General features: G+C 47.4%; 8 non-coding genes across 8 annotated transcripts; all 8 read right to left on the minus strand.

The window, feature by feature from the left end:
• Nucleotides 1-6,299: 6,299 nt before the first annotated feature.
• On the minus strand, nt 6,300-6,372 carry TRNAH-AUG (transfer RNA histidin (anticodon AUG)). Its single transcript has one exon. It is a non-coding gene; the product is annotated as a tRNA-His (tRNA).
• Nucleotides 6,373-12,063: 5,691 nt separating this feature from the next.
• Nucleotides 12,064-12,136, minus strand: TRNAH-AUG (transfer RNA histidin (anticodon AUG)). The gene has a single exon. It is a non-coding gene; the product is annotated as a tRNA-His (tRNA).
• A 1,194-nt stretch (nt 12,137-13,330) lies between these two features.
• On the minus strand, nt 13,331-13,403 carry TRNAH-AUG (transfer RNA histidin (anticodon AUG)). The gene has a single exon. It is a non-coding gene; the product is annotated as a tRNA-His (tRNA).
• Nucleotides 13,404-14,892: 1,489 nt separating this feature from the next.
• On the minus strand, nt 14,893-14,965 carry TRNAH-AUG (transfer RNA histidin (anticodon AUG)). The gene has a single exon. It is a non-coding gene; the product is annotated as a tRNA-His (tRNA).
• Nucleotides 14,966-16,309: 1,344 nt separating this feature from the next.
• On the minus strand, nt 16,310-16,382 carry TRNAH-AUG (transfer RNA histidin (anticodon AUG)). The gene has a single exon. It is a non-coding gene; the product is annotated as a tRNA-His (tRNA).
• Nucleotides 16,383-17,873: 1,491 nt separating this feature from the next.
• Nucleotides 17,874-17,946, minus strand: TRNAH-AUG (transfer RNA histidin (anticodon AUG)). The gene has a single exon. It is a non-coding gene; the product is annotated as a tRNA-His (tRNA).
• Nucleotides 17,947-19,436: 1,490 nt separating this feature from the next.
• TRNAH-AUG (transfer RNA histidin (anticodon AUG)) lies at nt 19,437-19,509 on the minus strand. Its single transcript has one exon. It is a non-coding gene; the product is annotated as a tRNA-His (tRNA).
• A 1,638-nt stretch (nt 19,510-21,147) lies between these two features.
• On the minus strand, nt 21,148-21,220 carry TRNAH-AUG (transfer RNA histidin (anticodon AUG)). The gene has a single exon. It is a non-coding gene; the product is annotated as a tRNA-His (tRNA).
• Between the last annotated feature and the right edge of the window lie 5,642 nt (nt 21,221-26,862).

Here is a 26,862-nt window from a genome sequence, read left to right on the forward strand (position 1 = left end):
TCGAACCACCAACCTTTCGGTTAACAGCTGAACGCGCTAACCATTGCGCCACGGAAGCCCAAAAATTAAATGCTCGTCAGGTATTGTGGAAAAACTCTGACATTTTACGTTACATCTGAGACGTCACAACACCGCTCCCGGGAGGGCTCGAACCACCAACCTATTGGTTAACAGCCGAACGCTCTAACCATTGAGCCACGGAAGCCCAAAAATTAAATGTTCGTCAGGTATTGTGGAAAAACTCTGACATTTTACGTTACATCTGAGACGTCACAACACTTCTCCCGGATGGGCTCGAACCACCAACCTATTGGTTAACAGCCGAACGCGCTAACCATTGAGCCACAGAAGCTCAGAAATTAAATGGTTGTTAGGTATTGTGGATAAGTTATGACTTTTTACGTTACATCTGAGACCCTACAACACCTCTCCCAGGTGGGCTCGAACCACCAACCTTTCGGTCAACAGCCGAACGCGCTAACCATTGCGCAACGGAAGCCCAAGAATTAAATGGTCGTCAGGTATTGTGAAAAGACTTTGGCTTTTTACGTTACATTTGAGATCCCACAACACCGCTCCCGGGTGGGCTCGAACCACCAACCTATTGTTTTACTGCTGAACGCGCTAACCATTGCGCCACGGAAGCCCAAAAATTAAATGTTCGTCAGTTATTGTGGAAAAACTCTGACATTTTACGTTACATCTGAGACCTCGCAGCACCGCTCCCGGGAGGGCTCAAACCACCAGTCTTTTGAATAACAGCTGAACGCACTAACCATTGCGCCACGGAAGCCCAAAATTTAAATGGTCGTCAGGTGCTGTGGAAAAACTATGACATTTTACGTTACATCTGAGACCTCACAACACCGCTCCCGGATGGGCTCGAACCACCAACCTATTGGTTAACAGCCGAACGCGCTAACCATTGAGCCACGGAAGCTCAGTAATTAAATGGTTGTCAGGTATAGTGGAGAAACTCTGACTTTTTACGTTACATCTGAGACCCCACAAAACGCTCCCGGAGGGGCTCGAACCACCAACCTTTTGAATAACAGCTGAGCGCACTAACCATTGCGCCACGTAAGCCCAAATATTAAATGGTCGTCAGGTATTGTGGAAAAACTATGACATTTTACGTTACATCTGAGACGTCACAACACCGCTCCCGGGAGGGCTCGAACCACCAACCTATTGGTTAACAGCCGAACGCTCTAACCATTGAGCCACGGAAGCCCAAAAATTAAATGTTCGTCAGGTATTGTGGAAAAACTCTGACATTTTACGTTACATCTGAGACGTCACAACACTTCTCCCGGATGGGCTCGAACCACCAACCTATTGGTTAACAGCCGAACGCGCTAACCATTGAGCCACAGAAGCTCAGAAATTAAATGGTTGTTAGGTATCGTGGATAAGTTATGACTTTTTACGTTACATCTGAGACCCTACAACACCTCTCCCAGGTGGGCTCGAACCACCAACCTTTCGGTCAACAGCCGAACGCGCTAACCATTGCGCAACGGAAGCCCAAGAATTAAATGGTCGTCAGGTATTGTGAAAAAACTTTGGCTTTTTACGTTACATTTGAGATCCCACAACACCGCTCCCGGGTGGGCTCGAACCACCAACCTATTGTTTTACTGCTGAACGCGCTAACCATTGCGCCACGGAAGCCCAAAAATTAAATGTTCGTCAGTTATTGTGGAAAAACTCTGACATTTTACGTTACATCTGAGACCTCACAGCACCGCTCCCGGGAGGGCTCAAACCACCAGTCTTTTGAATAACAGCTGAACGCGCTAACCATTGCGCCACGGAAGCCCAAAATTTAAATGGTCGTCAGGTGCTGTGGAAAAACTATGACATTTTACGTTACATCTGAGACCTCACAACACCGCTCCCGGATGGGCTCGAACCACCAACCTATTGGTTAACAGCCGAACGCGCTAACCATTGAGCCACGGAAGCTCAGTAATTAAATGGTTGTCAGGTATTGTGGAGAAACTCTGACTTTTTACGTTACATCTGAGACCCCACAAAACGCTCCCGGAGGGGCTCGAACCACCAACCTTTTGAATAACAGCTGAGCGCACTAACCATTGCGCCACGTAAGCCCAAATATTAAATGGTCGTCAGGTATTGTGAAAAAACTTTGGCTTTTTACGTTACATTTGAGATCCCACAACACCGCTCCCGGGTGGGCTCGAACCACCAACCTATTGTTTTACTGCTGAACGCGCTAACCATTGCGCCACGGAAGCCCAAAAATTAAATGTTCGTCAGTTATTGTGGAAAAACTCTGACATTTTACGTTACATCTGAGACCTCACAGCACCGCTCCCGGGAGGGCTCAAACCACCAGTCTTTTGAATAACAGCTGAACGCGCTAACCATTGCGCCACGGAAGCCCAAAATTTAAATGGTCGTCAGGTGCTGTGGAAAAACTATGACATTTTACGTTACATCTGAGACCTCACAACACCGCTCCCGGATGGGCTCGAACCACCAACCTATTGGTTAACAGCCGAACGCGCTAACCATTGAGCCACGGAAGCTCAGTAATTAAATGGTTGTCAGGTATTGTGGAGAAACTCTGACTTTTTACGTTACATCTGAGACCCCACAAAACGCTCCCGGAGGGGCTCGAACCACCAACCTTTTGAATAACAGCTGAGCGCACTAACCATTGCGCCACGTAAGCCCAAATATTAAATGGTCGTCAGGTATTGTGGAAAAACTATGACATTTTACGTTACATCTGAGACCTCACAACACCGCTTTCGGGTGGGCTCGAACCACCAACCTTTCGGTTAACAGCCGAACGCGCTAACCATTGCGCCACGGAAGCCCAAGTATTAAATGGTCGTCAGGTATTGTGGAAAAACCTCAACTTTTTACGTCACATCTGAGACCCCACAAAACGCTCCCGGAGGGGCTCGAACCACCAACCTTTTGAATAACAGTTGAGCGCGCTAACCATTGCGCCACGGAAGCCCAAAAATTAAATGTTCGTGAGGTATTGTGGAAAACGTTTGACTTTTTACGTTACATCTGAGACCTCACAACACCGCTCCCAGATGGGCTCGAACCTCCAACCTTTCGATTAACAGCCGAACGCGCTAATCATTGAGCCACGGAAGCCCAAAAATTAAATGTTCGTCAGGTATTGTGGAAAAACTTTGGCTATTTACGTTACATTTGAGATCCAAAAACACCGCTCCCGGGTGGGCTCGAACCACCAACCTTTCGGTTAACAGCTGAACGCGCTGACCATTGCGCCACTGAAGCCCAAAAATTAAATTTTCGTCAGGTATTGAGGTAAAACTTTGACTTTTTACTTCACATCTGAGACCTCACAACACCGCCCCCGGATGGGCTCGAACCACCAACCTTTCGATTAACAGCTGAACGCGCTAACCATTGCGCCACGGAAGCCCAAAAGTTAAATGCTCGTCAGGTATTGTGGAAAAACTCTGACATTTTACGTTACATCTGAGACGTCACAACACCGCTCCCGGGAGGGCTCGAACCACCAACCTATTGGTTAACAGCCGAACGCTCTAACCATTGAGCCACGGAAGCCCAAAAATTAAATGTTCGTCAGGTATTGTGGAAAAACTCTGACATTTTACGTTACATCTGAGACGTCACAACACTTCTCCCGGATGGGCTCGAACCACCAACCTATTGGTTAACAGCCGAACGCGCTAACCAGTGAGCCACAGAAGCTCAGAAATTAAATGGTTGTTAGGTATTGTGGATAAGTTATGACTTTTTACGTTACATCTGAGACCCTACAACACCTCTCCCAGGTGGGCTCGAACCACCAACCTTTCGGTCAACAGCCGAACGCGCTAACCATTGCGCAACGGAAGCCCAAGAATTAGATGGTCGTCAGGTATTGTGAAAAAACTTTGGCTTTTTACGTTACATTTGAGATCCAAAAACACCGCTCCCGGGTGGGCTCGAACCACCAACCTTTTGAATAACAGCTGAGCGCACTAACCATTGCGCCACGTAAGCCCAAATATTAAATGGTCGTCAGGTATTGTGGAAAAACTATGACATTTTACGTTACATCTGAGACCTCACAACACCGCTTTCGGGTGGGCTCGAACCACCAACCTTTCGGTTAACAGCCGAACGCGCTAACCATTGCGCCACGGAAGCCCAAGTATTAAATGGTCGTCAGGTATTGTGGAAAAACCTCAACTTTTTACGTCACATCTGAGACCCCACAAAACGCTCCCGGAGGGGCTCGAACCACCAACCTTTTGAATAACAGTTGAGCGCGCTAACCATTGCGCCACGGAAGCCCAAAAATTAAATGTTCGTGAGGTATTGTGGAAAACGTTTGACTTTTTACGTTACATCTGAGACCTCACAACACCGCTCCCAGATGGGCTCGAACCTCCAACCTTTCGATTAACAGCCGAACGCGCTAACCATTGAGCCACGGAAGCCCAAAAATTAAATGTTCGTCAGGTATTGTGGAAAAACTTTGGCTATTTACGTTACATTTGAGATCCAAAAACACCGCTCCCGGGTGGGCTCGAACCACCAACCTTTCGGTTAACAGCTGAACGCGCTGACCATTGCGCCACTGAAGCCCAAAAATTAAATTTTCGTCAGGTATTGAGGTAAAACTTTGACTTTTTACTTCACATCTGAGACCTCACAACACCGCCCCCGGATGGGCTCGAACCACCAACCTTTCGATTAACAGCTGAACGCGCTAACCATTGCGCCACGGAAGCCCAAAAGTTAAATGCTCGTCAGGTATTGTGGAAAAACTCTGACATTTTACGTTACATCTGAGACGTCACAACACCGCTCCCGGGAGGGCTCGAACCACCAACCTATTGGTTAACAGCCGAACGCTCTAACCATTGAGCCACGGAAGCCCAAAAATTAAATGTTCGTCAGGTATTGTGGAAAAACTCTGACATTTTACGTTACATCTGAGACGTCACAACACTTCTCCCGGATGGTCTCGAACCACCAACCTATTGGTTAACAGCCGAACGCGCTAACCAGTGAGCCACAGAAGCTCAGAAATTAAATGGTTGTTAGGTATTGTGGATAAGTTATGACTTTTTACGTTACATCTGAGACCCTACAACACCTCTCCCAGGTGGGCTCGAACCACCAACCTTTCGGTCAACAGCCGAACGCGCTAACCATTGCGCAACGGAAGCCCAAGAATTAGATGGTCGTCAGGTATTGTGAAAAAACTTTGGCTTTTTACGTTACATTTGAGATCCAAAAACACCGCTCCCGGGTGGGCTCGAACCACCAACCTTTCGGTTAACAGCTGAACGCGCTGACCATTGCGCCACTGAAGCCCAAAAATTAAATTTTCGTCAGGTATTGAGGTAAAACTTTGACTTTTTACTTCACATCTGAGACCTCACAACACCGCCCCCGGATGGGCTCGAACCACCAACCTTTCGATTAACAGCTGAACGCGCTAACCATTGCGCCACGGAAGCCCAAAAATTAAATGTTCGTCAGTTATTGTGGAAAAACTCTGACATTTTACGTTACATCTGAGACCTCACAGCACCGCTCCCGGGAGGGCTCAAACCACCAACCTATTGGTTAACAGCCGAACGCGCTAACCATTGAGCCACGGAACCTCAGTAATTAAATGGTTGTCAGGTATTGTGGAGAAACTCTGACTTTTTACGTTACATCTGAGACCCCACAAAACGCTCCCGGAGGGGCTCGAACCACCAACCTTTTGAATAACAGCTGAGCGCACTAACCATTGCGCCACCTAAGCCCAAATATTAAATGGTCGTCAGGTATTGTGGAAAAACTATGACATATTACGTTACATCTGAGACCTCACAACACCGCTTTCGGGTGGGCTCGAACCACCAACCTTTCGGTTAACAGCCGAACGTGCTAACCATTGCGCCACGGAAGCCCAAATATTAAATGGTCGGCAGGTATTGTGGAAAAACCTCGACTTTTTACGTCACATCTGAGACCCCACAAAACGCTCCCGGAGGGGCTCGAACCACCAACCTTTTGAATAACAGCTGAGCGCAATAACCATTGCGCCACGTAAGCCCAAATATTAAATGGTCGTCAGGTATTGTGGAAAAACTATGACATTTTACGTTACATCTGAGACCTCACAACACCGCTTTCGGGTGGGCTCAAATCACCAACCTTTCGGTTAACAGCCGAACGCGCTAACCATTGCGCCACGGAAGCCCAAAAATTAAATGTTCGTCAGGTATTGTGGAAAAACCTCGACTTTTTACGTCACATCTGAGACCTCACAACACCGCTCCCGGATGGGCACGAACCACCAACCTTTCGGTTCATAGCCGAACGCGCTAACCAATGCGCCACGGAAACCCAAAAATTAAATGGTCGTCAGGTATTGTGGAAAAACTTTGGTTTTTACGTTACATTTGAGATCCCACAACACCGGTCCCGGGTGGGCTCGAACCACCAACCTATTGGTTAACAGCCGAACGCGCTAAAAATTAAGCCACGGAAGCTCAGAAATTAAATGGTTATCACGTATTGTGGAAAAGTTTTGAATTTTTATGCTACATCTGAGACCCCACAACACCGCTCCCGGGTGGGCTCGAACCACCAACCTATTGGTTAACAGCCGAACGCGCTAACCATTGAGCCACGGAAGCTCAGGAATTAAATGGTTGTCCCGTATTGTGGAAAAGTTTTGACTTTTTACGCTACATCTGAGACCCCACAACACCTCTCCCGGGTGGGCTCGAACCACCCACCTTTCGGTTAACTGCTGAACGCACTAACCATTGCACCACGGAAGCCCAAATATTAATTGGTCGTCAGGTATTGTGGAAAACTCTTGACTTTTACGTCACATCTGAGACCTCACAACACCGCTCCCGGATGGGCTCGAACCACCAACCTTTCGGTTAACAGCCGAACGCGCCAACCATTGAGCCACGGAAGCTCAGTAATTAAATGGTTGTCAGGTATTGTGGAGAAACCTTGACTTTTTACGCCACATCTGAGACCTCACAACACCGGTTTCGGGTGGGCTCGAACCACCAACTTACTGGTTAACAGCCGAACGCGCTAACCATTGAGCCACGGAAGCCCAAAAATTAAATGTTCGTCAGGTATTGTGGAAAAACTCTGACTTTTCACGTTACATCTGAGACACCACAAAACGCTCCCGGATGGGCTCGAACCACCAAACTTTCGGTTCGTCAGTTATTGTGGAAAACGTTTGACTTTTTAAGTTACATCTGAGACCTCACAACACCGCTCCCAGATGGGCTCGAACCACCAACCTATTGGTTAACAGCCGAACGCGCTAACCATTGAGCCACGGAAGTTCAGAAATTAAATGTTCGTCAGTTATTGTGGAAAAACTATGACATTTTACGTTACATCTGAGACCTCACAACACCGCTTTCGGGTGGGCTCGAACCACCAACCTTTCGGTTAACAGCCGAACGCGCTAACCATTGCGCCACGGAAGCCCAAATATTAAATGGTCGTCAGGTATTGTGGAAAAACCGCGACTTTTTACGTCACATCTGAGACATCACAACACCGCTCCCGGGTACGCTCGAACCACCAACCTTTTGAATAACAGTTGAGCGCGCTAACCATTGCGCAACGGAAGCCCAAGAATTAAATGGTCGTCAGGTATTGTGAAAAAACTTTGGCTTTTTACGTTACATTTGAGATCCCACAACACCGCTCCCGGGTGGGCTCGAACCACCAACCTATTGTTTTACTGCTGAACGCGCTAACCATTGCGCCACGGAAGCCCAAAAATTAAATGTTCGTCAGTTATTGTGGAAAAACTCTGACATTTTACGTTACATCTGAGACCTCACAGCACCGCTCCCGGGAGGGCTCAAACCACCAGTCTTTTGAATAATAGCTGAACGCGCTAACCATTGCGCCACGGAAGCCCAAAATTTAAATGGTCGTCAGGTGCTGTGGAAAAACTATGACATTTTACGTTACATCTGAGACCTCACAACACCGCTCCCGGATGGGCTCGAACCACCAACCTATTGGTTAACAGCCGAACGCGCTAACCATTGAGCCACGGAAGCTCAGTAATTAAATGGTTGTCAGGTATTGTGGAGAAACTCTGACCTTTTACGTTACATCTGAGACCCCACAAAACGCTCCCGGAGGGGCTCGAACCACCAACCTTTTGAATAACAGCTGAGCGCACTAACCATTGCGCCACGTAAGCCCAAATATTAAATGGTCGTCAGGAATTGTGGAAAAACTATGACATTTTACGTTACATCTGAGACCTCACAACACCGCTTTCGGGTGGGCTCGAACCACCAACCTTTCGGTTAACAGCCGAACGCGCTAACCATTGCGCCACGGAAGCCCAAATATTAAATGGTCGTCAGGTATTGTGGAAAAACCTCGACTTTTTACGTCACATCTGAGACCCCACAAAACGCTCCCGGAGGAGCTCGAACCACCAACCTTTTGAATAACAGCTGAGCGCACTAACCATTGCGCCACGTAAGCCCAAATATTAAATGGTCGTCAGGTATTGTGGAAAAACTATGACATTTTACGTTACATCTGAGACCTCACAACACCGCTTTCGGGTGGGCTCGAACCACCAACCTTTCGGTTAACAGCCGAACGCGCTAACCATTGCGCCACGGAAGCCCATATATTAAATGGTCGTCAGGTATTGTGGAAAAACCTCGACTTTTTACGTCACATCTGAGACATCACAACACCGCTCCCGGGTACGCTCGAACCACCAACCTTTTGAATAACAGTTGAGCGCGCTAACCATTGCGCCACGGAAGCCCAAAAATTAAATGTTCGTCAGGTATTGTGGAAAAACCTCGACTTTTTACGTTACATTTGAGATCCCACAACACCGGTCCCGGGTGGGCTCGAACCACCAACCTATTGGTTAACAGCCGAACGCGCTAACAATTAAGCCACGGAAGCTCAGAAATTAAATGGTTATCACGTATTGTGGAAAAGTTTTGAATTTTTATGCTACATCTGAGACCCCACAACACCGCTCCCGGGTGGGCTCGAACCACCAACCTATTGGTTAACAGCCGAACGCGCTAAACATTGAGCCACGGAAGCTCAGGAATTAAATGGTTGTCCCGTATTGTGGAAAAGTTTTGACTTTTTACGCTACATCTGAGACCCCACAACACCTCTCCCGGGTGGGCTCGAACCACCCACCTTTCGGTTAACTGCTGAACGCACTAACCATTGCGCCACGGAAGCCCAAATATTAATTGGTCGTCAGGTATTGTGGAAAACTCTTGACTTTTACGTCACATCTGAGACCTCACAACACCGCTCCCGGATGGGCTCGAACCACCAACCTTTCGGTTAACAGCCGAACGCGCCAACCATTGAGCCACGGAAGCTCAGTAATTAAATGGTTGTCAGGTATTGTGGAGAAACCTTGACTTTTTACGCCACATCTGAGACCTCACAACACCGGTTTCGGGTGGGTTCGAACCACCAACTTACTGGTTAACAGCCGAACGCGCTAACCATTGAGCCACGGAAGCCCAAAAATTAAATGTTCGTCAGGTATTGTGGAAAAACTCTGACTTTTCACGTTACATCTGAGACACCACAAAACGCTCCCGGATGGGCTCGAACCACCAAACTTTCGGTTCGTCAGTTATTGTGGAAAACGTTTGACTTTTTAAGTTACATCTGAGACCTCACAACACCGCTCCCAGATGGGCTCGAACCACCAACCTATTGGTTAACAGCCGAACGCGCTAACCATTGAGCCACGGAAGTTCAGAATTAAATGTTCGTCAGTTATTGTGGAAAAACTATGACATTTTACGTTACATCTGAGACCTCACAACACCGCTTTCGGGTGGGCTCGAACCACCAACCATTCGGTTAACAGCCGAACGCGCTAACCATTGCGCCACGGAAGCCCAAATATTAAATGGTCGTCAGGTATTGTGGAAAAACCGCGACTTTTTACGTCACATCTGAGACATCACAACACCGCTCCCGGGTACGCTCGAACCACCAACCTTTTGAATAACAGTTGAGCGCGCTAACCATTGCGCAACGGAAGCCCAAGAATTAAATGGTCGTCAGGTATTGTGAAAAAACTTTGGCTTTTTACGTTACATTTGAGATCCCACAACACCGCTCCCGGGTGGGCTCGAACCACCAACCTATTGTTTTACTGCTGAACGCGCTAACCATTGCGCCACGGAAGCCCAAAAATTAAATGTTCGTCAGTTATTGTGGAAAAACTCTGACATTTTACGTTACATCTGAGACCTCACAGCACCGCTCCCGGGAGGGCTCAAACCACCAGTCTTTTGAATAATAGCTGAACGCGCTAACCATTGCGCCACGGAAGCCCAAAATTTAAATGGTCGTCAGGTGCTGTGGAAAAACTATGACATTTTACGTTACATCTGAGACCTCACAACACCGCTCCCGGATGGGCTCGAACCACCAACCTATTGGTTAACAGCCGAACGCGCTAACCATTGAGCCACGGAAGCTCAGTAATTAAATGGTTGTCAGGTATTGTGGAGAAACTCTGACCTTTTACGTTACATCTGAGACCCCACAAAACGCTCCCGGAGGGGCTCGAACCACCAACCTTTTGAATAACAGCTGAGCGCACTAACCATTGCGCCACGTAAGCCCAAATATTAAATGGTCGTCAGGAATTGTGGAAAAACTATGACATTTTACGTTACATCTGAGACCTCACAACACCGCTTTCGGGTGGGCTCGAACCACCAACCTTTCGGTTAACAGCCGAACGCGCTAACCATTGCGCCACGGAAGCCCAAATATTAAATGGTCGTCAGGTATTGTGGAAAAACCTCGACTTTTTACGTCACATCTGAGACCCCACAAAACGCTCCCGGAGGAGCTCGAACCACCAACCTTTTGAATAACAGCTGAGCGCACTAACCATTGCGCCACGTAAGCCCAAATATTAAATGGTCGTCAGGTATTGTGGAAAAACTATGACATTTTACGTTACATCTGAGACCTCACAACACCGCTTTCGGGTGGGCTCGAACCACCAACCTTTCGGTTAACAGCCGAACGCGCTAACCATTGCGCCACGGAAGCCCATATATTAAATGGTCGTCAGGTATTGTGGAAAAACCTCGACTTTTTACGTCACATCTGAGACATCACAACACCGCTCCCGGGTACGCTCGAACCACCAACCTTTTGAATAACAGTTGAGCGCGCTAACCATTGCGCCACGGAAGCCCAAAAATTAAATGTTCGTCAGGTATTGTGGAAAAACCTCGACTTTTTACGTTACATTTGAGATCCCACAACACCGGTCCCGGGTGGGCTCGAACCACCAACCTATTGGTTAACAGCCGAACGCGCTAACAATTAAGCCACGGAAGCTCAGAAATTAAATGGTTATCACGTATTGTGGAAAAGTTTTGAATTTTTATGCTACATCTGAGACCCCACAACACCGCTCCCGGGTGGGCTCGAACCACCAACCTATTGGTTAACAGCCGAACGCGCTAAACATTGAGCCACGGAAGCTCAGGAATTAAATGGTTGTCCCGTATTGTGGAAAAGTTTTGACTTTTTACGCTACATCTGAGACCCCACAACACCTCTCCCGGGTGGGCTCGAACCACCCACCTTTCGGTTAACTGCTGAACGCACTAACCATTGCGCCACGGAAGCCCAAATATTAATTGGTCGTCAGGTATTGTGGAAAACTCTTGACTTTTACGTCACATCTGAGACCTCACAACACCGCTCCCGGATGGGCTCGAACCACCAACCTTTCGGTTAACAGCCGAACGCGCCAACCATTGAGCCACGGAAGCTCAGTAATTAAATGGTTGTCAGGTATTGTGGAGAAACCTTGACTTTTTACGCCACATCTGAGACCTCACAACACCGGTTTCGGGTGGGTTCGAACCACCAACTTACTGGTTAACAGCCGAACGCGCTAACCATTGAGCCACGGAAGCCCAAAAATTAAATGTTCGTCAGGTATTGTGGAAAAACTCTGACTTTTCACGTTACATCTGAGACACCACAAAACGCTCCCGGATGGGCACGAACCACCAACCTTTCGGTTCATAGCCGAACGCGCTAACCAATGCGCCACGGAAACCCAAAAATTCAATGGTCGTCAGGTATTGTGGAAAAACTTTGGTTTTTACGTTACATTTGAGATCCCACAACACCGGTCCCGGGTGGGCTCGAACCACCAACCTATTGGTTAACAGCCGAACGCGCTAACAATTAAGCCACGGAAGCTCAGAAATTAAATGGTTATCACGTATTGTGGAAAAGTTTTGAATTTTTATGCTACATCTGAGACCTCACAACACCGGTTTCGGGTGGGCTCGAACCACCAACTTACTTGTTAACAGCCGAACGCGCTAACCATTGAGCCACGGAAGCCCAAAAATTAAATGTTCGTCAGGTATTGTGGAAAAACTCTGACTTTTCACGTTACATCTGAGACACCACAAAACGCTCCCGGATGGGCTCGAACCACCAAACTTTCGGTTCGTCAGTTATTGTGGAAAACGTTTGACTTTTTAAGTTACATCTGAGACCTCACAGCACCGCTCCCGGGAGGGCTCAAACCACCTTTTTTTTGAATAATAGCTGAACGCGCTAACCATTGCGCCACAGAAGCCCAAAATTTAAATGGTCGTCAGGTGCTGTGGAAAAACTATGACATTTTACGTTACATCTGAGACCTCACAACACCGCTCCCGGATGGGCTCGAACCACCAACCTATTGGTTAACAGCCGAACGCGCTAACCATTGAGCCACGGAAGCTCAGTAATTAAATGGTTGTCAGGTATTGTGGAGAAACTCTGACTTTTTACGTTACATCTGAGACCCCACAAAACGCTCCCGGAGGGGCTCGAACCACCAACCTTTTGAATAACAGCTGAGCGCACTAACCATTGCGCCACGTAAGCCCAAATATTAAATGGTCGTCAGGTATTGTGGAAAAACCTCGAGTTTTTACGTCACATCTGAGACCCCACAAAACGCTCCCGGAGGAGCTCGAACCACCAACCTTTTGAATAACAGCTGAGCGCACTAACCATTGCGCCACGTAAGCCCAAATATTAAATGGTCGTCACGTATTGTGGAAAAACTATGACATTTTACGTTACATCTGAGACCTCACAACACCGCTTTCGGGTGGGCTCGAACCACCAACCTTTCGGTTAACAGCCAAACGCGCTAACCATTGCGCCACGGAAGCCCAAAAATTAAATGTTCGTCAGGTATTGTGGAAAAACCTCGACTTTTTACGTCACATCTGAGACCTCACAACACCGCTCCCGGATGGGCACGAACCACCAACCTTTCGGTTCATAGCCGAACGCGCTAACCAATGCGCCACGGAAACCCAAAAATTCAATGGTCGTCAGGTATTGTGGAAAAACTTTGGTTTTTACGTTACATTTGAGATCCCACAACACCGGTCCCGGGTGGGCTCGAACCACCAACCTATTGGTTAACAGCCGAACGCGCTAACAATTAAGCCAGGGAAGCTCAGAAATTAAATGGTTATCACGTATTGTGGAAAAGTTTTGAATTTTTATGCTACATCTGAGACCCCACAACACCGCTCCCGGGTGGGCTCGAACCACCAACCTATTGGTTAACAGCCGAACGCGCTAACCATTGAGCCACGGAAGCTCAGGAATTAAATGGTTGTCCCGTATTGTGGAAAAGTTTTGACTTTTTACGCTACATCTGAGACCCCACAACACCTCTCCCGGGTGGGCTCGAACCACCCAACTTTCGGTTAACTGCTGAACGCACTAACCATTGCGCCACGGAAGCCCAAATATTAATTGGTCGTCAGGTATTGTGGAAAACTCTTGACTTTTACGTCACATCTGAGACCTCACAACACCGCTCCCGGATGGGCTCGAACCACCAACCTTTCGGTTAACAGCCGAACGCGCCAACCATTGAGCCACGGAAGCTCAGTAATTAAATGGTTGTCAGGTATTGTGGAGAAACCTTGACTTTTTACGCCACATCTGAGATCTCACAACACCGGTTTCGGGTGGGCTCGAACCACCAACCTTTCGGTTAACAGCCGAACGCGCCAACCATTGAGCCACGGAAGCTCAGTAATTAAATGGTTGTCAGGTATTGTGGAGAAACCTTGACTTTTTACGCCACATCTGAGACCTCACAACACCGGTTTCGGGTGGGCTCGAACCACCAATTTACTGGTTAACAGCCGAACGCGCTAACCATTGAGCCACGGAAGCCCAAAAATTAAATGTTCGTCAGGTATTGTGGAAAAACTCTGACTTTTCACGTTACATCTGAGACACCACAAAACGCTCCCGGATGGGCTCGAACCACCAAACTTTCGGTTCGTCAGTTATTGTGGAAAACGTTTGACTTTTTACGTTACATCTGAGACCTCACAACACCGCTCCCAGATGGGCTTGAACCACCAACCTATTGGTTAACAGCCGAACGCGCTAACCATTGAGCCACGGAAGTTCAGAAATTAAATGTTCGTCAGTTATTGTGGAAAAACTATGACATTTTACGTTACATCTGAGACCTCACAACACCGCTTTCGGGTGGGCTCGAACCACCAACCTTTCGGTTAACAGCCGAACGCGCTAACCATTGCGCCACGGAAGCCCAAATATTAAATGGTCGTCAGGTATTGTGGAAAAACCGCGACTTTTTACGTCACATCTGAGACATCACAACACCGCTCCCGGGTACGCTCGAACCACCAACCTTTTGAATAACAGTTGAGCGCGCTAACCATTGCGCCACGGAAGCCCAAAAATTAAATGTTCGTCAGGTATTGTGGAAAAACTCTGACTTTTTACGTCACATCTGAGACCTCACAACACCGCTCCCGGATGGGCACGAACCACCAACCTTTCGGTTCATAGCCGAACGCGCTAACCAATGCGCCACGGAAGCCCAAATATTAATTGGTCGTTAGGTATTGTGGAAAACTCTTGACTTTTACGTCACATCTGAGACCTCACAACACCGCTCCCGGATGGGCTCGAACCACCAACCTTTCGGTTAACAGCCGAACGCGCCAACCATTGAGCCACGGAAGCTCAGTAATTAAATGGTTGTCAGTTATTGTGGAGAAACCTTGACTTTTTACGCCACATCTGAGACCTCACAACACCGGTTTCGGGTGGGCTCGAACCACCAACCTTTCGGTTAACAGCCGAACGCGCCAACCATTGAGCCACGGAAGCTCAGTAATTAAATGGTTGTCAGGTATTGTGGAGAAACCTTGACTTTTTACGCCACATCTGAGACCTCACAACACCGGTTTCGGGTGGGCTCGAACCACCAACTTACTGGTTAACAGCCGAACGCGCTAACCATTGAGCCAACGGAAGTTCAGAAATTATATGGTTGTCTCGTATTGTGGAAAACTCTTGACTTTTTACGTCACATCTGAGACCTCACAACACCGCTCCCGGATGGGCTCGAACCACCAACCTTTCGGTTAACAGCCGAACGCGCCAACCATTGAGCCACGGAAGCTCAGTAATTAAATGGTTGTCAGGTATTGTGGAGAAACCTTGACTTTTTACGCCACATCTGAGACCTCACAACACCGGTTTCGGGTGGGCTCGAACCACCAACTTACTGGTTAACAGCCGAACGCGCTAACCATTGAGCCACGGAAGTTCAGAAATTATATGGTTGTCTCGTATTGTGGAAAAACTCTGACTTTTCACGTTACATCTGAGACACTACAAAACGCTCCCGGATGGGCTCGAACCACCAAACGTTCGGTTCGTCAGTTATTGTGGAAAACGTTTCACTTTTTACGTTACATCTGAGACCTCACAACACCGCTCCCAGATGGGCTCGAACCACCAACCTATTGGTTAACAGCCGAACGCGCTAACCATTGAGCCACGGAAGTTCAGAAATTAAATGTTCGTCAGTTATTGTGGAAAAACTATGACATTTTACGTTACATCTGAGACCTCACAACACCGCTTTCGGGTGGGCTCGAACCACCAACCTTTCGGTTAACAGCCGAACGCGCTAACCATTGCGCCACGGAAGCCCAAATATTAAATGGTCGTCAGGTATTGTGGAAAAACCGCGACTTTTTACGTCACATCTGAGACATCACAACACCGCTCCCGGGTAAGCTCGAACCAACAACCTTTTGAATAACAGTTGAGCGCGCTAACCATTGCGCCACGGAAGCCCAAAAATTAAATGTTCGTCAGGTATTGTGGAAAAACTCTGACTTTTTACGACACATCTGAGACCTCACAACACCGCTCCCGGATGGGCACGAACCACCAACCTTTCGGTTCATAGCCGAACGCGCTAACCAATGCGCCACGGAAACCCAAAAATTCAATGGTCGTCAGGTATTGTGGAAAAACTTTGGTTTTTACGTTACATTTGAGATCCCACAACACCGGTCCCGGGTGGGCTCGAACCACCAACCTATTGGTTAACAGGCGAACGCGCTAACAATTAAGCCACGGAAGCTCAGAAATTAAATGGTTATCACGTATTGTGGAAAAGTTTTGAATTTTTATGCTACATCTGAGACCCCACAACACCGCTCCCGGGTGAGCTCGAACCACCAACCAATTGGTTAACAGCCGAACGCGCTAACCATTGAGCCACGGAAGCTCAGGAATTAAATGGTTGTCCCGTATTTTGGAAAGGTTTTGACTTTTTACGCTACATCTGAGACCCCACAACACCTCTCCCGGGTGGGCTCAAACCACCCACCTTTCGGTTAACTGCTGAACGCACTAACCATTGCGCCACGGAAGCCCAAAAATTAAATGTTCGTCAGTTATTGTGGAAAAACTCTGACATTTTACGTTACATCTGAGACCTCACAGCACCGCTCCCGGGAGGGCTCAAACCACCACTCTTTTGAATAACAGCTGAACGCGCTAACCATTGCGCCACGGAAGCCCAAAAATTGAATGGTCGTCAGGTATTGTGGAAAAACCTTGACTTTTTACGCCACATCTGAGACCTCACAACACCGGTTTCGGGTGGGCTCGAACCACCAACTTACTGGTTAACAGCCGAACGCGCTAACCATTGAGCCAACGGAAGTTCAGAAATTATATGGTTGTCTCGTATTGTGGAAAACTCTTGACTTTTTACGTCACATCTGAGACCTCACAACACCGCTCCCGGATGGGCTCGAACCACCAACCTTTCGGTTAACAGCCGAACGCGCCAACCATTGAGCCACGGAAGCTCAGTAATTAAATGGTTGTCAGGTATTGTGGAGAAACCTTGACTTTTTACGCCACATCTGAGACCTCACAACACCGGTTTCGGGTGGGCTCGAACCACCAACTTACTGGTTAACAGCCGAACGCGCTAACCATTGAGCCACGGAAGTTCAGAAATTATATGGTTGTCTCGTATTGTGGAAAAACTCTGACTTTTCACGTTACATCTGAGACACTACAAAACGCTCCCGGATGGGCTCGAACCACCAAACGTTCGGTTCGTCAGTTATTGTGGAAAACGTTTGACTTTTTACGTTACATCTGAGACCTCACAACACCGCTCCCAGATGGGCTCGAACCACCAACCTATTGGTTAACAGCCGAACGCGCTAACCTTTGAGCCACGGAAGTTCAGAAATTAAATGTTCGTCAGTTATTGTGGAAAAAGTATGACATTTTACGTTACATCTGAGACCTCACAACACCGCTTTCGGGTGGGCTCGAACCACCAACCTTTCGGTTAACAGCCGAACGCGCTAACCATTGCGCCACGGAAGCCCAAATATTAAATGGTCGTCAGGTATTGTGGAAAAACTCTGACTTTTTACGTCACATCTGAGACCTCACAACACCGCTCCCGGATGGGCACGAACCACCAACCTTTCGGTTCATAGCCGAACGCGCTAACCAATGCGCCACGGAAACCCAAAAATTCAATGGTCGTCAGGTATTGTGGAAAAACTTTGGTTTTTACGTTACATTTGAGATCCCACAACACCGGTCCCGGGTGGGCTCGAACCACCAACCTATTGGTTAACAGCCGAACGCGCTAACAATTATGCCACGGAAGCTCAGAAATTAAATGGTTATCACGTATTGTGGAAAAGTTTTGAATTTTTATGCTACATCTGAGACCCCACAACACCGCCCCCGGGTGGGCTCGAACCACCAACCTATTGGTTAACAGCCGAACGTGCTAACCATTGAGCCACGGAAGCTCAGGAATTAAATGGTTGTCCCGTATTGTGGAAAAGTTTTGACTTTTTACGCTACATCTGAGACCCCACAACACCTCTCCCGGGTGGGCTCGAACCACCAACCTTTCGGTTAACTGCTGAACGCACTAACCATTGCGCCACGGAAGCCCAAAAATTAAATGTTCGTCAGTTATTGTGGAAAAACTCTGACATTTTACGTTACATCTGAGACCTCACAGCACCGCACCCGGGAGGGCTCAAACCACCACTCTTTTGAATAACAGCTGAACGCGCTAACCATTGCGCCACTGAAGCCCAAAAATTGAATGGTCGTCAGGTATTGTGGAAAAACCTTGACTTTTTACGCCACATCTGAGACCTCACAACACCGGTTTCGGGTGGGCTCGAACCACCAACTTACTGGTTAACAGCCGAACGCGCTAACCATTGAGCCACGGAAGTTCAGAAATTATATGGTTGTCTCGTATTGTGGAAAAACTCTGACTTTTTACGCCACATCTGAGACCTCACAACACCGGTTTCGGGTGGGCTCGAACCACCAACTTACTGGTTAACAGCCGAACGCGCTAACCATTGAGCCACGGAAGTTCAGAAATTATATGGTTGTCTCTTATTGTGGAAAAACTCTGACTTTTCACGTTACATCTGAGACACTACAAAACGCTCCCGGATGGGCTCGAACCACCAAACGTTCGGTTCGTCAGTTATTGTGGAAAACGTTTGACTTTTTACGTTACATCTGAGACCTCACAACACCGCTCCCAGATGGGCTCGAACCACCAACCTATTGGTTAACAGCCGAACGCGCTAACCATTGAGCCACGGAAGTTCAGAAATTAAATGTTCGTCAGTTATTGTGGAAAAACTATGACATTTTACGTTACATCTGAGACCTCACAACACCGCTTTCGGGTGGGCTCGAACCACCAACCTTTCGGTTAACAGCCGAACGCGCTAACCATTGCGCCACGGAAGCCCAAATATTAAATGGTCGTCAGGTATTGTGGAAAAACCGCGACTTTTTACGTCACATCTGAGACATCACAACACCGCTCCCGGGTACGCTCGAACCACCAACCTTTTGAATAACAGTTGAGCGCGCTAACCATTGCGCCACGGAAGCCCAAAAATTAAATGTTCGTCAGGTATTGTGGAAAAACTCTGACTTTTTACGTCACATCTGAGACCTCACAACACCGCTCCCGGATGGGCACGAACCACCAACCTTTCGGTTCATAGCCGAACGCGCTAACCAATGCGCCACGGAAACCCAAAAATTCAATGGTCGTCAGGTATTGTGGAAAAACTTTGGTTTTTACGTTACATTTGAGATCCCACAACACCGGTCCCGGGTGGGCTCGAACCACCAACCTATTGGTTAACAGGCGAACGCGCTAACAATTAAGCCACGGAAGCTCAGAAATTAAATGGTTATCACGTATTGTGGAAAAGTTTTGAATTTTTATGCTACATCTGAGACCCCACAACACCGCTCCCGGGTGAGCTCGAACCACCAACCAATTGGTTAACAGCCGAACGCGCTAACCATTGAGCCACGGAAGCTCAGGAATTAAATGGTTGTCCCGTATTGTGGAAAAGTTTTGACTTTTTACGCTACATCTGAGACCCCACAACACCTCTCCCGGGTGGGCTCAAACCACCCACCTTTCGGTTAACTGCTGAACGCACTAACCATTGCGCCACGGAAGCCCAAAAATTAAATGTTCGTCAGTTATTGTGGAAAAACTCTGACATTTTACGTTACATCTGAGACCTCACAGCACCGCTCCCGGGAGGGCTCAAACCACCACTCTTTTGAATAACAGCTGAACGCGCTAACCATTGCGCCACGGAAGCCCAAAAATTGAATGGTCGTCAGGTATTGTGGAAAAACCTTGACTTTTTACGCCACATCTGAGACCTCACAACACCGGTTTCGGGTGGGCTCGAACCACCAACTTACTGGTTAACAGCCGAACGCGCTAACCATTGAGCCAACGGAAGTTCAGAAATTATATGGTTGTCTCGTATTGTGGAAAACTCTTGACTTTTTACGTCACATCTGAGACCTCACAACACCGCTCCCGGATGGGCTCGAACCACCAACCTTTCGGTTAACAGCCGAACGCGCCAACCATTGAGCCACGGAAGCTCAGTAATTAAATGGTTGTCAGGTATTGTGGAGAAACCTTGACTTTTTACGCCACATCTGAGACCTCACAACACCGGCTTCGGGTGGGCTCGAACCACCAACTTACTGGTTAACAGCCGAACGCGCTAACCATTGAGCCACGGAAGTTCAGAAATTATATGGTTGTCTCGTATTGTGGAAAAACTCTGACTTTTCACGTTACATCTGAGACACTACAAAACGCTCCCGGATGGGCTCGAACCACCAAACGTTCGGTTCGTCAGTTATTGTGGAAAACGTTTGACTTCTTACGTTACATCTGAGACCTCACAACACCGCTCCCAGATGGGCTCGAACCACCAACCTATTGGTTAACAGCCGAACGCGCTAACCATTGAGCCACGGAAGTTCAGAAATTAAATGTTCGTCAGTTATTGTGGAAAAACTATGACATTTTACGTTACATCTGAGACCTCACAACACCGCTTTCGGGTGGGCTCGAACCACCAACCTTTCGGTTAACAGCCGAACGCGCTAACCATTGCGCCACGGAAGCCCAAATATTAAATGGTCGTCAGGTATTGTGGAAAAACCGCGACTTTTTACGTCACATCTGAGACATCACAACACGGCTCCCGGGTACGCTCGAACCACCAACCTTTTGAATAACAGTTGAGCGCGCTAACCATTGCGCCACGGAAGCCCAAAAATTAAATGTTCGTCAGGTATTGTGGAAAAACTCTGACTTTTTACGTCACATCTGAGACCTCACAACACCGCTCCCGGATGGGCACGAACCACCAACCTTTCGGTTCATAGCCGAACGCGCTAACCAATGCGCCACGGAAACCCAAAAATTCAATGGTCGTCCGGTATTGTGGAAAAACTTTGGTTTTTACGTTACATTTGAGATCCCACAACACCGGTCCCGGGTGGGCTCGAACCACCAACCTATTGGTTAACAGCCGAACGCGCTAACAATTAAGCCACGGAAGCTCAGAAATTAAATGGTTATCACGTATTGTGGAAAAGTTTTGAATTTTTATGCTACATCTGAGACCCCACAACACCGCCCCCGGGTGGGCTCGAACCACCAACCTATTGGTTAACAGCCGAACGTGCTAACCATTGAGCCACGGAAGCTCAGGAATTAAATGGTTGTCCCGTATTGTGGAAAAGTTTTGACTTTTTACGCTACATCTGAGACCCCACAACACCTCTCCCGGGTGGGCTCGAACCACCAACCTTTCGGTTAACTGCTGAACGCACTAACCATTGCGCCACGGAAGCCCAAAAATTAAATGTTCGTCAGTTATTGTGGAAAACCTCTGACATTTTACGTTACATCTGAGACCTCACAGCACCGCACCCGGGAGGGCTCAAACCACCACTCTTTTGAATAACAGCTGAACGCGCTAACCATTGCGCCACTGAAGCCCAAAAATTGAATGGTCGTCAGGTATTGTGGAAAAACCTTGACTTTTTACGCCACATCTGAGACCTCACAACACCGGTTTCGGGTGGGCTCGAACCACCAACTTACTGGTTAACAGCCGAACGCGCTAACCATTGAGCCACGGAAGTTCAGAAATTATATGGTTGTCTCGTATTGTGGAAAAACTCTGACTTTTTACGTCACATCTGAGACCTCACAACACCGCTCCCGGGAGGGCTTAAACCACCAGCTTTTAAATAACAGCTGAACGCTCTAACCATTGCGCCACGGAAGCCCAAATATTAAATGGTCGTCAGGTATTGTGGAAAACTCTTGACTTTTTACGTCATATCTGAGACCTCACAACACCGCTCCCGGATGGGCTCGAACCACCAACCTTTCGGTTAACAGCCGAACGCGCCAACCATTGCGCCATGGAAGCTAGAAACTTATATGGTCGTCAGGTATTGTGGAAAAACTTTGACTTTTTACGTCACATCTGAGACCTCACAACACCGCTCCCGGATGGGCTCGAACCACCAACCTTTCGGTTAACAGCCGAACGCGCCAACCATTGCGCCATGGAAGCTAGAAACTTATATGGTCGTCAGGTATTGTGGAAAAACTTTGACTTTTTACGCTACATCTGAGACCCCACAACGCCTCTCCTGGGTGGGCTCGAAACACCAACCTTTCGGTTAACTGCTGAACGCGCTAACCATTGCGCCACGGAAGCCCAAATATTAAATGTTCGTCAGTTATTGTGGAAAAACTATGACATTTTACGTTACATCTGAGACCTCACAACACCGCTTTCGGGTGGGCTCGAACCACTAACCATTCGGATAACAGCCGAACGCGCTAACCATTGCGCCACGGAAGCCCAAATATTAAATGGTCGTCAGGTATTGTGGAAAAACCTCGACTTTTTACGTCACATCTGAGACATCACAACACCGCTCCCGGGTACGCTCGAACCACCAACCTTTTGAATAACAGTTGAGCGCGCTAACCATTGCGCCACGGAAGCCCAAAAATTAAATGTTTGTCAGGTATTGTGGAAAAACTCTGACTTTTTACGTCACATCTGAGACCTCACAACACCGCTCCCGGATGGGCACGAACCACCAACCTTTCGGTTCATAGCCGAAAGTGCTAACCAATGCGGCACGGAAACCCAAAAATTAAATGGTTGTCAGGTATTGTGGAAAAACTTTGGTTTTTACGTTACATTTGAGATCCCACAACACCGGTCCCGGGTGGGCTCGAACCACCACTTTCAATGAGTGTTTTATAGGGAATTAAGCTGAATTCGGTCAAAAATTTCTCCAGAAAAAAATGCATTCAAAAAAGTACCGAAAAAATCGCAGGTTTTTCTTCTTCAAGACACAAAATCCGTGAATACGATTTCTTATTGAAAATTGAATTTTAACAGTTTTTTGAATGAATATCGTTACATTGCTTGAATTAAAGCAAAAAGTATAAAAATAATGGTTTCAATGAATATATTTGAAAATAGTGAAGAATTACTCAAAGTATGCTTCTTTGGCCGTGAAACGTCGATTTTGAAAATGTTATTAAAAATCGAGGTAAATTTTTAATTATTGTTCAATCGAGATGAAATCACTTTCAATGAGTGTTTTATAGGGAATTAAGCTGAATTCGGTCAAAAATTTCTCCAGAAAAAAATGCATTCAAAAGTGTACCGAAAAAATCGCATGTTTTTCTTCTTCAAGATACAAAATCCGTGACAACGATTTCTTATTGAAAAATTGAATTTTAACAGTTTTTTGAATGAATATCGTTACATTTGCTTGAATTTTTGGGCTTCCGTTTCGCAATTATTAGCGCGTTCAACTGTTAATCGAAAGGCTGGTGGTTCAAGCCCACCCGGAAGAGGTGTTGTGGGGTCTCAGATGTAGCGTAAAAAGTCAAAACTTATCCACAATACGTGACAACCAGTTTATTTCTGAGCTTCCGTGGCTCGATGGTTAGCGCGTTCGGCTGTTAACCAATAGGTTGGTGGTTCGAGCCCACCCGGGAGCGGTGGTGTGGGATCTCAAATGTAACGTAGAAAGCCAAAGTTTTGCCACAATACCTGACGACCATTAAATTTTTGGGCTTCCTTGGCGCAATGGTTAGCGCGCTCAACTGTTATTCAAAAGGTTGGTGGTTCGAGCGTACCCGGGAGCGGTGTTGTGATGTCTCAGATGTGACGTAAAAAGTCGAGGTTTTTCCACAATACCTGACGACCATTTAATATTTGGGCTTCCGTGGCGCAAAAAATAAATGGTCGTCAGGTATTGTGGAAAAACTTTGGCTTTCTACGTTACATTTGAGATCCCACAACACCGCTCCCGGGTGGGCTCGAACCACCAACCTATTGGTTAACAGCCGAACGCGCTAACCATTGCGCCACGGAAGCCCAATAATTAAATGCTCGTCAGGTATTGTGTAAAAACCTTCAGTTTTTACGTAACAACTGAGGCCTCACAACACCGCTCCAGGATGGGCTCGAACCACCAACCTATTGATTAACAGCCGAACGCGCTAACCATTGAGCCACGGAAGCTCAGAAATTAAATGGTTGTCACGTATTGTGGAAAAGTTTTGACTTTTTACGCTACATCTGAGACCCCACAACACCTCTCCCGGGTGGGCTCGAACCTCCAACCTTTCGATTAACAGCTGAACGCGCTAGTCATTGCGCCACGGAAGCCCACAAATTAAATGTTCCACAGGTATTGTGGAAAAACTCTGACATTTTACGATACATCTGAGACCTCACAACACCGCTCTCGGATGGGCTCGAACCACCAACCTATTGGTTAACAGCCGAACGCGCTAACCATTGAGCCACGGAAGCTCAGAAATTAAATGGTTGTCAGGTATTGTGGATAAGTTTTGACTTTTTACGTTACATCTGAGACCCTACAACACCTCTCCCGGTTGGGCTCGAACCACCAACCTTTCGGTTAACAGCCGAACGCGCTAACCATTGCGCCAAGGAAGCCCAAAAAATAAATGGTCGTCAGGTATTGTGGAAAAACTTTGGCTTTCTACGTTACATTTGAGCTCCCACAACACCGCTCCCGGGTGGGCTCGAACCACCAACCTATTGGTTAACAGCCGAACGCGCTAACCATTGAGCCACGGAAGATCAGAAATTAAATGGTTGTCACGTATTGTGGAAAAGTTTTGACTTTTTACGCTACATCTGAGACCCCACAACACCTCTCGCGGGTGGGCTCGAACCTTCAACCATTCGATTAACAGCTGAACGCGCTAATCATTGCGCCACGGAAGCCCAAAAATTAAATGTTCGTCAGGTATTTTTGAAAAACTCTGACATTTTACGTTACATCTAGGACCTCACAAAACCGCTCCCGAATGGGCTCGAACCACCAACCTATTGGTTAACAGCCGAACGCACTAACCATTGAGCCACGGAAGCTCAGAAATTAAATGGTTGTCAGGTAATGTGGATAAGTTATGACTTATTACGTTACATCTGAGACCCTATAACACCTCTCCCGGTTGGGCTCGAACCACCAACCTTTCGGTTAACAGCCGAACGCGCTAACCATTGCGCCAAGGAAGCCCAAAAAATAAATGGTCGTCAGGTATTGTGGAAAAACTTTGGCTTTCTACGTTACATTTGAGATCCCACAACACCGCTCCCGGGTGGGCTCGAACCACCAACCTATTGGTTAACAACCGAACGCGCTAACCATTGCGCGACGGAAGCCCAAAAACTAAATGGTCGTCAGATATTGTGGAAAAACTTTGGCTTTCTACGTTACATTTGAGATCTCACAACACCGCTCCCGGGTGGGCTCCAACCACCAACCTATTGGTTAACAGCCGAACGCGCTAACCATTGAGCCACGGAAGCTCAGAAATTAAATGGTTGTCACGAATTGTGGAAAAGTTTTGACTTTTTACGCTACATCTGAGACCCCACAACACCTCTCCCGGGTGGGCTCGAACCTTCAACCTTTCGATTAACAGCTGAACGCGCTAATCATTGCGCCACGGAAGCCCAAAAATTAAATGTTCGTGAGGTATTGTGGAAAAACTCTGACATTTTACGTTACATCTGAGACCTCACAACACCGCTCCCGGATGGGCTCGAACCACCAACCTATTGGTTAACAGCCGAACGCGCTAACCATTGAGCCACGGAAGCTCAGAAATTGAATGGTTGTCAGGTATCGTGGATAAGTTTTGACTTTTTACGTTACATCTGAGACCCTACAACACCTCTCCCGGTTGGGCTCGAACCACCAACCTTTCGGTTAACAGCCGAACGCGCTAACCATTGCGCCAAGGAAGCCCAAAAAATAAATGGTCGTCAGGTATTGTGGAAAAACTTTGGCTTTCTACGTTACATTTGAGATCCCACAACACCGCTCCCGGGTGGGCTCGAACCACCAACCTATTGGTTAACAGCCGAACGCGCTAACCATTGCGCCACGGAAGCCCAATAATTAAATGCTCGTCAGGTATTGTGTAAAAACCTTCACTTTTTACGTCACAACTGAGGCCTCACAACACCGCTCCAGGATGGGCTCGAACCACCAACCTATTGGTTAACAGCCGAACGCGCTAACCATTGAGCCACGGAAGCTCAGAAATTAAATGGTTGTCACGTATTGTGGAAAAGTTTTGATTTTTACGCTACATCTGAGACCCCACAACACCTCTCCCGGGTGGGCTCGAACCTCCAACCTTTCGATTAACAGCTGAACGCGCTAGTCATTGCGCCACGGAAGCCCACAAATTAAATGTTCCACAGGTATTGTGGAAAAACTCTGACATTTTACGTTACATCTGAGACCTCACAACACCGCTCTCGGATGGGCTCGAACCACCAACCTATTGGTTAACAGCCGAACGCGCTAACCATTGAGCCACGGAAGCTCAGAAATTAAATGGTTGTCACGTATTGTGGAAAAGTTTTGACTTTTTACGCTACATCTGAGACCCCACAACACCTCTCCCGGGTGGGCTCGAACCTTCAACCATTCGATTAACAGCTGAACGCGCTAATCATT

Source organism: Phalangium opilio, unplaced genomic scaffold (assembly GCF_054372755.1).
Source record: "Phalangium opilio isolate 3A_F unplaced genomic scaffold, DU_Popi_V2 ptg000360l_1, whole genome shotgun sequence".
NCBI classification, from domain to species: Eukaryota; Metazoa; Arthropoda; class Arachnida; order Opiliones; family Phalangiidae; genus Phalangium; species Phalangium opilio.